Source organism: Spermophilus citellus, assembly GCF_964194105.1.
Source record: "Spermophilus citellus genome assembly, chromosome: 4".
In the NCBI taxonomy this organism is placed as follows: domain Eukaryota; kingdom Metazoa; phylum Chordata; class Mammalia; order Rodentia; family Sciuridae; genus Spermophilus; species Spermophilus citellus.
The window spans coordinates 63,993,656-64,006,321 of record NC_138185.1 but is presented as its reverse complement, the minus strand read 5'-3'; the positions used below and the strand labels follow the sequence as shown (position 1 = coordinate 64,006,321).

Below are 12,666 nucleotides of genomic sequence, written 5' to 3'. Positions count from 1 at the left end.
ACAATAACTCTGTAAGAAAGGTTTTAGAATCCTCCTTTCACCCATAAGAACCAGACTCTCAGAGGGTACCAGCAATCTGCTTACAGTCATATATAGCTCATGAGGAACAGAGCTGTTATTCAAATCCAGAACTCACACTGCTGTTTGCCTGTACATCAAACTGTTTTCCCCCAAATACCTTTGTTGGTGATGCCTTCTCTATTGTCTAACAGTCTTTTAAGCCAGGGAATCTCTTATGAGCAGTGTAAACAGATTTCTGCCCCTGGATTCTATTTCTCAGTTTCCACTAGTCACAAATCCTAACCCTCTTCCAAATCTTTTGTACATTCCCTTTCTCCTCTATCAGCCTTCCTTGCACCTCCATATCAGCGTGATCTCTGCTTTCTGGGAATTCTCCTTACTCCATTCTTGGCTTTTATGGCGCTTATCACTTTATTTTCCGTAGGAAGGAGAAAAGAAAGGGCAAATTTATTGCACACTTTTTGTCTCCTCTAATCCCCTGAACAATCCACTGAGGAGTTTTTATCTGCCATTTTACATATGAAGAAACTGGACACACAGCAGGCTGAAGAGGTGGAATGATTTGCAAACACGGATTTGCAAGGACGTCAAATTGGAATTACAGATCGTTCTCTCCACACCCCGCCCCCTCAGACTAGCACATCGCAAAGGCGTCCATTAAAATGGTTCGTGAAATAAATTAATGGATGGGCGGATGAATGAATGAGTATTTAAAGGCTGGATTATAAAGGAAATTTAGACATAAGAGAGCTGAAGTTCCGCTTGAAATATAGATTCCTTGTACACTTGGGGTTTGGTGGCTGCAGAAAATCACAAACGTTCGGATTAAAAAAGAAAGGGCTCCCTTCACGTTGGGACAACTAAAGTGTGACTTTGCGAAGAGGTCTACAACGCCTGTGATTCCGGGACAGACGCGCAAACTACAAAGCTCCCTCCTTCGGAAAGCTCTGGAACACCGTCTCCTCCTGTTCCCAAACTCGGGCCGCTGGGGGGAGGGCATGCGCCTGTCCCTTTAAGAATCTGGTCGAAGTCCTTTTCCTTGCCCTGCCCCGCCTCCCCGCGATACCGGCGCGGTCTGGACGCCCACCTCTTTCTGCTTGGGAGGCGGCACTATGGGTTCGGACGCCCATCCGTCACAGAGGCGCCACCTCTGATTGGCTGTTACGCTTCGGGCCGGGAGGCGGGGCGGGAAGGCCGGAGAAACTAGTTTGTTGGCGGCGCCTCGGCTGTACCGCGGCGGGCGCATTCGGGGCTGTGGGGAGCCGGTCAGGGGAGGCGGCGGCAGCGGCTGCGGAGCTCGTGCGGAGGGCCAGGGGTCTCTGAGCACGGCGGGCGGCAGCGCCTGGAGCGGTGAGTGCCTGGGCTGGACTGAGCCAGGCTGGGGGCGCCGTCCTCTGGCCGGCTTGCGTCCGCGCTCCGGCCACCGCACCGGGGACTTGTCACCTCCCCCGGGCTGGACCCGGTTCGTGGAGTCCTGGGCAAAGTGAGCCTCCTCAAGGCCGTGAGTTCTGGGAGGAGCGCAGAGGGACTGGGGTCCCGGAGCTGCCCCGGCTACCGCGTGTCTTGGGGCCACTGGGGTAGGGGACAATGTGGGGGCGGGGAGGGCGGCAGCACTTAGCCACCCCAACCCCTAGCCCGGAGTCCTCCCGTGGCGTCCGTGCCTGGGGACTCCGAGAGGGTATTTGCTAAGAGCCCTGGGCGAGGGAATGAATTGTTTTGCAAATGGATGTTGCGCACGGGAGCTGCTACTTTCCCCCCTGGGAGCGGTTGATTCATTGAGTCCACACACTCTCTTTTTAAAAAATTACTATTGATCCTGGAAAACGGAGGTTGCTTGTCTTCGAGGATATGAGCGGCAGAGCTCTGCGCCCTGGCGGAGCGAAGTCCCGGTTCACTTGGGCCCTGCCTGGTGCCCTGCGAGGATAAGGATTGAAAGGTCTGGTCTACTCCAGCCGGGTCCTGGAGCCTGCCACCCTTTTGCCCCAGGCCTTGTATGCCCCACCAGACCAGAGTCCTGTGTCTCTGTGTATTTCACGAGAAGGGAGAAATGGGTAATGGTCCCAAAGTCACATCCATCTGTCCAGCAGGGTGGTGGCCAACCTGGCAGCTCCAGAGCAAGTATATAGTCTGATTCCTCTTCCCGCATCTTGACCTGGCCCTGGGATTCCTCTCGTTCCCCCCTTCCTTTTCTCCTTCATAGTTGTTTTAGCAGCTTTGCCTTTGGGGAATTGTGTTCCCAGGGGTACCAGACTCCTTTTTTGTGTGTGCTGCTGCTGCTTCAGCCACCCCAAAGTTCACTTCCACTGTTTGAGGTAAGAAGACTTTCCATAAAGACCTGGTCAAAGGAAGTGGGTGGTCGGCCCAGGCCCCTTCCCTTTAATCTGGATTCTTGAATCCAGCTGAGCTCTCAGTGCTCTCTCCCCCTTGGGGAAGGCTCACTGGGCTCTGGCCCTCCCTGGTGAATCAGGGCAAAGTGTGTCAGGTGTTTGGGTCCTTTGGTTTCACTCTGGCATGGCAGTGGGTCAGGGAAGGAGGGAAGTTGCCTATGGCACAAGGACCAGACTGTGACTTGAGACTCAGGCCTTTGGTACCCTGGGACTCTGTCTCCCCTTTCATAGGTGGAACTGATGCTCAGTGGGCCTATGTGTGCCGTTAGGATTTCTGGGTGATGTTGGGAAAGCGTTGCAGCTGGGGGCTGGGAGGAGTAGGACACAGGGTCCTCCCCACCCTTAGAGTTGGTCTTTCTAAGACCTGGAGTCCTGGGTTTCCAAGCTGTGCCTGTGGAGGCTGACAGAATTATCTTTTCTCAGGCTCCACAAATATTTCAATTTTGATTAGTTTGTTAGGAAGTGACTCTAGGGAGGTCATTAAGGAGAGTAGACAGAAATGGAAGAGTAAACCTTCTTCCTGGGTCTCAGGCTGCTGCAGAATTTATGTGTGTGGTGTAGAGACAAGAGCTGTGGGCAAGTTGCACGCTCCACATTGGAGGCAGCTTCTGTAGCCTGATGTCCTTAATAGCATCTTAAACCTGCGGGCACCCAGTGTTGGGAAAGGAGACCAGGAAGAAAAGAAAGAAATTACCCTGTGCCAGACTGTACAGTCTGCAGTGAAAACAGGCCTGGTTCTTCCCAGTATAGAAAGAGTGAGTGTGTTATTTAGTGAGTGGTTTTAGTCATTCATTCCTTATTATTTCATTCATTGTTTCAGACTTGACTGGGGACCCTGCTTTTAGGGACCTCCTAGATGAGAGGGTGCTGGCATGTGGATCAGGGGCCCTGACTATCAGAGTACAGAGAACCCCAATGATTAATAAAGGCAGCAAGGGAAGCTGAGGGGACACTAAGGAAGGGTGCAGGTAGCAAAGGTGTCCTGGAGAGAGGATGCATGGTCTAAGAAAAGGCTTGCCTCAGCCCAGATTCTCCTCTCCTGCCACCTACCCACATTTCTCCCAGAGCCAGTTCAGGTTGATGTCAACTTAGGGCACCGGTGAGGTCAGAGAGAATGCAGGTGAGAGGTGATGGAGAGGTTCTTCTCAGCTGTGGTGGTCTGCTGTGCACTGGCAGTAGTCCACTCACAGGAAACTGGGTGGCTTCTGAATACGAGGGGTCCTGACAGAACCCACCCCATTGTCCCTAAAGACCAGCTCATTGCCTGACCCCTTAGTCCTTCTGTAACATAGGGTAGTGGGGGTGTAGCCTGGCCAGAGGGGGCTGTCAGAGCTGGGACAAGCAAATAGAGTGTCTAGACAAATGAATTGACTGACTGAGATGGTGGTTTCATCCAATGTGGTAAATTTCCTAATTGAATTGCCTGCTCAGGGCTGTCGAAGCATTTTCCCCAAACCAGGAACACTTAGTTTGGACAAGTGGAAGGAGTGGCAGGAAGAGGGAGAGCTTACGTATCCGCAGCTTTTAGTCACACCATCCCAGCAGGACTTAATCAGTCTACATCTGTCCCCTTGTGATTGCAGCCACCTTTCTGCAGGTTTCAGCCCCTTTTCTGGACCACCTCCCCTGGGCAGCACCAGCTCCATTACTAGTTCTGAAGGTAGCAAAAGCTGATACCAGTGGCTTTAAGCCATTGCCTCACCACACTGACTTCAAGTCCCTCAAGGGCCATTAGGAGGTAGGAGTTTGGGGGATTAGAGGGACATAGAATGGCTTCAGGGGTGGGCAGTACAGTATCAGTGGAAGGAGTGCAAGCTGTGGACCCAGACTGGGGCTTCATGCTGCTGGGTGTCTGTGACTGAATTCTGTAACCTCGCTGAGCCTTACTGGCCTCTCCTGGGATATCCTGAAGATTAATAGTCTCACCATGTAGACTCCTCTAGAATCTTCTGGCACCAAGTGGACATTGGTCATAGCCAGCTTCCTTTTCCCTTCACCCCATTCCCTGGGCACAGACTGAGGCTGGGTGCTGGCTTACAGCCCTTTCTTGGGCCTCAGCCGCCTCCCTGCTCCTTTCAACCCCTGTCTCAGTGCCCTTTCGGATGATAAAGGGTAGACAGACACATGTGGCTTATTGACCTGTTTTTAAAAGTGACAGCTCTGTGGTCTCAGAAATCCAATTTAGTTGTGAAATTGCACAGTGTTTTCTGCAAATGCATAAAGTTCTGCCCAATCTTTCTTCCCCCCCTGAGGCTCCCTTGGGCTATCCCGGTTTCAGCGACTAAGGCCTGAAAACTAGCTCCACCTCTTCATCCTACCATTGGACCCCTCAGACCTAGAACCTGTTGGCAGAAAGAGCACTAAAGTGGGGGGAGTCCCACCTGCCCTGCCCCTCCTGGCTGTGTGTCTCTGCAGGCCCCCTTACCTTTGTGGGCTTCAGTTTGCCTTTCTACAAAATGGGCATTGCTCTTCCATGAAGTGTTTCTGTTAAATGTTTTCCTGTGATATCTCAAAAGTTCTTGCAAGCTCTGATGTCAAGCAGCTTTACACAGCTTGGGTTGTTGGCTCAGCCCTCACAGGTAGGAAGAATTTGAGAAGTGGCAAGTGGAGTGCAGAGGAGCCATGTTAGAAAACAGGAGCTGAGTGGATTCTGGTTCCATCTCTGCCTCTGATACATACTGTGGGCTTTGGGCAAGTTACTCTCCCTCTCTGGACCCTCCTTTTCCCTGTTTAGGATGAGATTCTAGTAGAATGAGAGGAGTGCAGGAGCTAAGCTCCTTATTTCCTTATCTTGATGACTGGAGATGGATTGGGTTTTCCCAGTATTTCCAGAGGGATAGGGCTCTTCTTCCAACCTCCCTTAGTTCCCTGCCCACTCCTTCAGAGTTTGGGGCCTGTGTGTGCTGGGTGAGGGGACTGGGGAAGCCAGAAGACTGGGTCAGGAAGTACCAGTCTGGGCCCAGGGGGAGCAAGCATGGGCTCAAAGGAAGATGCCATGTGGGTGACTCACTGCTCACTGTCACTGACTGATCCTGGGGAGGGAGCTGGGCAGCAAATAGAGGAGTGTCCTGGAAGGCCCCTGCTCTGTAACAGATGGGATGAGACCTTGCCTGTGGGGTTTCCCCTGGGCACAGAACCGGAGCCACCAGAGATAGTCAGAGTGTCCCTTTGAGCAACAGGGATTGTGAGGAGAAGAGGGGGACAGAAGGAGGAGGCTGAGTGCCAGCCTTTGCCCAGGAGGCACCTGCAAGACCTGTTGGATGGCTCCTCCCACTGAGCATGGCCGTGGGAGAGCTGTGGCTGCTGCCCGCCTGAGGACCACATTCACCTTGTGCGTCACTCTCTCCACCTCCACAAGATCAACGCCTTTGCCTGGCAGCTGTGTGGAAGTAGGGTACAGAGATAGGAGGGACAGAAACAAAGAAGCCTTGCATGTTCTCTGCCTATTCCTGTTGAACCCCCAAGGAGGGTCTGACTGCAGATCAATCTCGGCCAAACAGAATTAATTTCCTAATTAAGATAAGAGAAGCATTCCTAGTCCAAACCTCAAGATGAATTGTTTGCCAGGTTTGCAGTTGGCCAGGTTGATTTGTCTGGGTAGAAGTGAGGGCTAGGAGTCTTTTTCTAAAAAACCATGATAGGTCATCCAGCGTCCAGAGTGTACATTCTGCTTCATCAGAGCTGGGCCTCTGAGTCCTTGGTCAGCAAGACCCTTGACCTGTGAATGCCTCTGTTGTGAATCGACAGTCTCAGAAATAAGGGAGAAGGGTATCACAGGCGGTGAGTATCTTGGCACAGTGCTGGGGTGTGAGTGGCATGTGGGGAGTCTGCCTCAGTTTCCACATTGGAGAGTAAGATCATTGTTGGTCTCTATTCCATTATGTCCAATGAGTATTTTTTGCCATCAGTTCTCGGTCAGGCTCTGGAATTCAGCAGAAAACAAGATGAGGCCCCACCCTTCTGGGACTCCTGTTCAACTGGGGGAGACAGATAACAGACCATATAAATGCAGCTGTAGGAAAGGCTGTTGGGGCATGGACAGGGAGGTGAGAGAGAAAGGATCAAGGGGCGGAGGAGCCACGTGGATGGAGGGGGTCAAAGAAGTCCTCTGTGGGGTGGTGGTGTGTGAGCCAGCCATGAGAAGATCTGAGTGTCAAGACTGGGATGGCACAGGCTGGAGAGGGGTGTGAACCAGGCACCAGGAAAGGCTGCAACCATGACGTCGTATGGTCTTCTGATGCATAGGGAGACTAAGGAAAATATTGTGCTTTTAAGTTATCTTTTTTTTTTTTTTAATTAGCACACCAACAGATTCTTTTTATAAATGAACAATAGAGGGGGGAAATAACAAAACGTGGTATGAAACTATGTCCCTCTCCCTGGTATGTATCCACAGATATAGATTGTGTATGGATTTTGATTTTTCCATTATTTGGATCCTACTCAGTACTCTACAACTTCTATCACTCAGTGTGTGGAGAAACTTTTACCCTTTTCATGGGCACATAATATTCTGCACTGTGACCAGACCACTATCTTTCATCCCATTGTCTCCTAAAGAGATACTTTTGGGTCATGCCTGATTTTCCTCATTACAAGCAATGAAGTCTTGAACATCCTTGACTGCATCTTTATGAAAAAGTGAGACTGTTAATTTCCATCATTAAAGTCAGATGCCTTGCAGATAAACTTAGTTTTATCTCTCCACATTTTCACCCATCCTTGATATTATTCACATATTCAGTTTTAGTTAACATGATGAAGCAAATCTCATTCCTTTAAAAAAAAAATTGATCCAGTGTATTCAGGCTTTCTCTTTTGATTCTAATCCGCCTCTGTTTTTCCAAAGGATGAACATTTAGCCAGGGCTAGTTCTGCCTCCTATTGGTCTCCTGGCCTCAGCTGGGGATTGAGCAGAGCTTGTGGCCCTGTGTATGCATCTGTGAAATGAGGCCCTTTAATCCCTGCCCAGCCCTGCCTCCTGCTAGCTGCTGTGCCCTGTGCATGGGAAAACATTCCTGGAAATTCATTTTATGCTCAGAAGCTCTGCAAACATAAGGAGGCTAGGCTTTTACTAGTGAGGGCCAAATATCTGAAGGCTGAAACATTTGAGTGAATTCAGGGTTTCTAAACAAGAGTGTATCCAAGAGTTGGCCTGGGATGACTTTGCCTATTGTAAGCGGAGATGGCTTTAGGTGAGATGCAAAGAAATTTACCTGTCCTGAGAAAAGTTTGGCTCAGCTCCAGAGCACCTCTCAGAGGCTTGGCCAGTCGGGGAGCTGCCTCCTGTCCCACCTGTAGCAATGAAGAAAAAAGCTAGCAGGACAGAGAAAGTTCCCTCACCAGTCCGTGAAAAGGCTCCAAAAGTTATCGGCCGTCACAGACTGGACTCTGTTTACCTGTTGATAAAGATCAAAGGCTGCAGTCCAAAACTTTGTTAATTTCCATGTATATTACTTTGGGGGTCTTTGTCTGTATTCCTATAATAGGAAGCTTCAAAACAAGCAGAAGATTTACCAAAAGGCTCTTGTACTTGATTTGCAGACAGAAGGGGGCCAGGGAAACGCTGTGGAGACTAAAGGAGAAAGAGAGGCCAATCTGGAATGGTGGAAACCAGGCCCTTGACAGAGGAGTCAAGGGATGGTGGGGCCACAGCCAGGGCCCCCAGGGGAATTCATTACTGCCTAGCGCCACTGATCAGGCTCTTCTGTCATTTCCCAAGTGGCCTTGCTCCCACCCTTGGAGAAGCAATATCCAGTTTGGCTGCAGTTCCCCTGCTGCCCTGGGGATGATCAGGACTGAGCCCCAGAGGAGGCTCCTGTTGTCCCAGGCAGCCCGACCTGGTTGAGACAGGCATGGTGGGGGAGGTGAGAGGGCAGCCAAGGGGACAGTGGGGCTCCCAAAGGCCTCTTGAAGGGAGGCCTCCTCATGTGTACTTTGGCTAGTAAGGGGAGGGAGGGCTGAAGGGCACTTTTGCTTTATTGGCCGCCCCTTGATTCTGAAGACTGAGTGTTTAAGAAAGTGAGGAAGCATCTCACTCTGGAGATGCCCTGGAGGTGGGGGCACCAGTGGGCCACTTCTGTCCTGGGCACCGCTTGCAGGCAGGTGTTTCACTGAGTTGGAGAGAGGTTGGATGGCCAGGTTTGCTTTTAGGCACTGGGACTCACTGGGATATCTGCATTGCAGGAAATTGCAGTTGCTATTTTTACCATTTCGTCCAGGACTTTTTAGTGGAAGGTACAATTACATGCAAAATTTCAGGGTTTGCCTGGCCAACTTAGCCCTCGGAGCCGGCCATGGGCCAAGGCAGGTCCCCCTACAGAGTGGTCACTTGGTATGTAAAGCAAGATATCTTTGCATATGGACTCATAGCTACCCTTGTTGCTGGATGGCATCCTCAGCAGTTTCCAGTGCCCGCAGTTTCTTCTAGGCCAAAAAGAGGACTTTGCTGGGGTTGGCCTAGATAATTGCCCATGAACATCTCATAATTGGCTGCGCATGCAACGGTGAGGCCAGCCTGGGGAAGCCATGTTGTTCCTAACAGTCCAGGAAGTTGGAAGTTTATTACATGAAATTATCGAGAACCCATGCTACCCGCTGTGCTAAATGCCAGAGCTAAATAAGACAGCCTCCGCTCTCAAACCTCACACAGCCAGCAATTGAAGAATGCAGAACACTTCACGTTTTCCCAGAACCTTTTAGATGAGCACCTGATATGCTTTTAATACATATACATTGTGGCTAGAGGCCAAGTGGACCTGCACAGTAGTCCCCCCTTATCTGCACTTGGACTTTCATGGTTTCAGTTATCCGGGGTGAACTGCAGTATGATACTATTAAATGGAAAATTCCAAAAATAAACAATAACTTTTAAATAAGTTTTGTTACAATATATCTTACAATAGCTCTATTTTATTGGTTATTATTGACTTCTTCCTGTGCCTTATTTTTAAATTGAACTTTTATCATATGTTGTGTGTATAGAGAAGAACATAGTATCTCTAGTGTTTAGTTCTCTTTAAGGTTCTGGGCACCTGTTGGAGGTTGTGGGATATGTCCTCCAAGGATAACGGGGGCTTTGTATTAGTTTCTATGGCAACATGGCAAGTCACCACAAGTTTAGCAGCTTAAACATATTTATTATTACATGGTTCTGCAGGCTGGGAGTCTGGGTTAGCTCAACTAGGTTTTCTGCTTCAAGTTTCACAAGTCCAAAATGAAGGTGTCAGGTGGATGGGCTCTCCTCCTGAGCTCTGGGGAGATCCTGTGTCAGATCTTTCTGGTTGTTGGCAGAATTGGGTTCTGGGTAGTCTTAGGGCTGAGTTCCCTCCATGCCACCTGCCCCTGCCATCTTCAGCCCTTCAGAGGGGCTTCAAATCCTGTTCTGCTTCAAAAACCTGACTTCCAGTCTGTGCCCAACAGGAGAAAATTGCTTTTAAAGGGCTCATGGACTAGGTCACACTCACACAAATAGTCCCCCTCTCTTGGTAACATAATTAATGTTATGTAATTAATGATTGGTAACATCATTAATTACATCTGTAGCAAAGATTCATTTCATTTGCAAGTCCCTTTGCTGTATGGAGCAACATGTTCAAAGGAATAAGACCCCAGGTGGAGATCAGGAGTCATCTAGGAGTTCTGCTGGCAGGATACATCAGCCACACCAGCATTAATAGCAGCAGCTCTCATGAATTGAGTGAACTTTATGTTGCCCCCTTGTGCTTAACTCTTGGTGTCTTGTCTCTCAATTAATTTTTAGGATGGTACCTTGAGCTAGGTGTAGTTACAAAAGCCCCTGTTATACTTGGAGGACATATCCCATGACCTCCAACAGGTGCCCAGAACCTTAAAGAGAACTAAACACTAGAGATACTATGTTCTTCCCTATACACACAACATATGATAAAAGTTCAATTTAAAAATAAGGCACAGATGGGCTGGGATTGTGACTCAGTGGTAGAGCGCTCGCCTAGTGCACGGGACCAGGGTTCGATTCTCAGCACCACATAAAAATAAAGGCATTGTGTTGTGTTCATCTACAAAAAGATTCCCTCTCTCTCTAAAAAAAATAAGGCACAGAAAGAAATCAAAAATAACTAATAAAATAGAACTATTATAAGATATATTGTAACAAAAGTTATTTAAAACTTATTGTTTATTTATTCTATCTTTTTTCCAGATGAGAAAACTGAGACTCAGACTATAAGTAACACAGGCTGTTTTTACAGGTGCCAGCATTTGAAACCAGAGACACTTCATAGCCAGCCATTCTGCTAGGCTAGTTAGGATTAGTATCTCCAATTTGCTTTGTGTGATTTATGGACCACTATCCAGAACAGGGTTGAGGGTGGCTCTTCCCCATCTAGCATTTAAAATGTTTACATATGAAACATGTCAATCATACTTAAATGGCAGACACTGGGGACCTTTTATGTGGGTTTAACAGATCTCTGGATCATTTTCATTTTTTACTCCAGTAAATGTTGTGGTTAATCCACTTTCCATTCCACTGAATTTATTGAGCATCTGATGTGTCAATCTAATGTGAACATCTAATATGACATAGAATATGTCCTCGAGGAGTTGCAAATATAGATAGGGACACAATACACAGCAACATGAAAAACTGAAGAATGCTGACCAGTAGTAGGAGAAATGTGACAGTACTGCATGCAGCAAAGAAACAGAGGGAGTTAGAATGGTAATTCCAGGAGAGAAGACAGGGATGCTTTAGTTTTTACCACATCCTTGGCACTTGTAGGCCTGGCATACTGAAGGCACCTAGAAATTAATCATTGCATTAATTTTTTTTGAGCATCTGCTATGTACAAGGCCCTGTACTGATGAACAAATGTGAAGACCAGAGTGCGTGACCTGATAAGCATTATGGAGGAAGAGGGGCTAGGGTGGGCAGTGGAGCTGGAACAGGGGCAACAGATTGAATGAGGTTCAGATGCCAAGCCTCCTATCAGGCTTTTGAGCAGGAAGGTAGTCAATAAGTAACCATCTGGTACTGCATTGGTGGAAGTGGGGAGACGTGGGGACAGGGGCTCTGGGCTAACCCAGTCTGCAGCAATAAAGGTAGGACCAGAAAAGAAGGCCTAATGCGCAGATCCATCATGGAAGGTTTAATGGAACTTGGTGGCTCAGCGATATGTTAAAAGTGTACATGGGCAAGTGGCTATTTATGGATACCCATGTATTTGCTATAAACATACATACATATGTAATTTCAAGAGACCTAGAATCATCAACTGCAATGCCTGAGCTCAGCAGCCCATGCATGGTGTACTTTTGCTGCCCAAGGCCCTGCCCTCTGCAAACCACCAAGTACTGTTGTTTTGGAGGAGATCAAGGTGGTCCATAGTAGAAGAAGCCTTCTGCTAGTAAAGGGAGGAGCAGAGCAGGGCAAGTGTTTTAGAAGGTGATGGCCACCTGTGGGTTAGAAGGTGCTGGATCCCCAGGCAGCTGGCTATGTGGTAGTACAAACCGGGGGAGGGGGAAATGGAGGACTCCATACAGGCCCCCACACTTTTACAGAAGTTTCTTGCTCTACGTTCTTAAAAGAAGGCATGATTAATGTGGAGATTAAGAAAGTTCTGCCATGCAGCGTCCTCAAAGTGAGATTGAGGGTTCACAGGTCAAAACTATTTTCACAGTAATTCTAAGATGATGCTTGCCTTGTTCACTCATTTTCTTCTGGGTGCATAACTCTGTACCAGTGTTTTCCAAGTGACCCATGCACTGTGTTACAAAATCATGCCTGGGTAAACGATCCATTCAAAGTGCAGGACAGGCCAGTGGAGGAGAATGTCAGAGTACAAAAGTTCATAGACAGAGGCTCAGATTCCACATTGCAACAAGCCTTAAAGAAGCTACCACATGTCAGGTCTTAGTGTAGTATATCACAGAAGTGTGTCCACAGTGATCCAAAAAGACTCTTAAAATCTTCTGCCTTGTCCAGCCACAGGAGACTGGGCTTCATAGCCTGTAATCAAACCAACTCAGCAGGTCAAGTACAAAAGCAGGTAGGAGAATCCAGCTACTATTGTCAATAGTTTTTTTTTTTTAGATTAATTTATGAAAAATAACTCTTATTTGTGCTAAGATGTTATCATTTGAATCTGGAATGTCCCCCAAATGTATTGACGGCTTGGTCCCCAGTGGATTTTTGGAAGGTAGTGGAAATTTACCCACTAAAGGTAAAGTAGGACCTAGTGGAAGAGGTGGGTCACTGGGGGCATGCCTTCAAGGT

General features: G+C 48.3%; 1 protein-coding gene across 2 annotated transcripts in view; it reads left to right on the top strand.

The window, feature by feature from the left end:
- Nucleotides 1–1,211: 1,211 nt before the first annotated feature.
- Nucleotides 1,212–12,666, top strand: part of KLHL25 (kelch like family member 25) — a 32,912-nt gene continuing 21,457 nt past the window's right edge. The window contains exon 1 of one of the 2 annotated variants that reach the window (XM_081292710.1): nt 1,212–1,371. The gene's annotated coding sequence lies outside the window, so the exon portion shown is untranslated. The other variant, XM_081292711.1, reaches the window with a different exon arrangement.